We start from the raw sequence: 625 nt of genomic DNA on the forward strand, positions 1-625 counted from the left end.
AGATGTGCTTCATGTTTCTGACCAACACACCTTAAATACACTTATATTTAAAGTAAAAAAAAAATGATATACATATATATATATAATTTAAGTCTCCTTTTCTGAAGCACTTGTAACAGCGACACCTGCTGGACCAAAGCTGTCAATACAACGAGAACACAAACGCAAACGTGTGGAATAAATACTGTTTTCATGAACGTGCAATCCATCCAGTAGAATCAAATCATTAAATATGAAGCGTGTGTGTCATTAATTAAATTTTATGTATTTTGTGAGACGACACAGCGAATCAGGCCAGTTGAAAGACAATTATCTCTCACTCTAACACACACGTGTTCATCATTAAAGGGTTAGTTCACCCAAAAATGAAAATGAGCCCATGCTTTACTCACCCTCAAGGGCAAGGCATCCTAGCTGCATATGACTTTCTTCTTTCAGATGAATCCAAACGGAGTTATATTAAAAATTGCCCTGGCTCTACCAAGCCTTATAATGGCAGTGAATGGGTGTTTTTGTTCAACAGTCCAAAAGAAGTCCAATAAAGAGCATCCATCCGTAACAAACGTGCCTCACACGGCTTCAGGAGGTGAATAAAGGTCTTCTGTAGCGAATCCATGCATTTGTG

Source organism: Sinocyclocheilus grahami, unplaced genomic scaffold (assembly GCF_001515645.1).
Source record: "Sinocyclocheilus grahami isolate Dianchi unplaced genomic scaffold, SAMN03320097.WGS_v1.1 scaffold5978.1, whole genome shotgun sequence".
In the NCBI taxonomy this organism is placed as follows: Eukaryota; Metazoa; Chordata; class Actinopteri; order Cypriniformes; family Cyprinidae; genus Sinocyclocheilus; species Sinocyclocheilus grahami.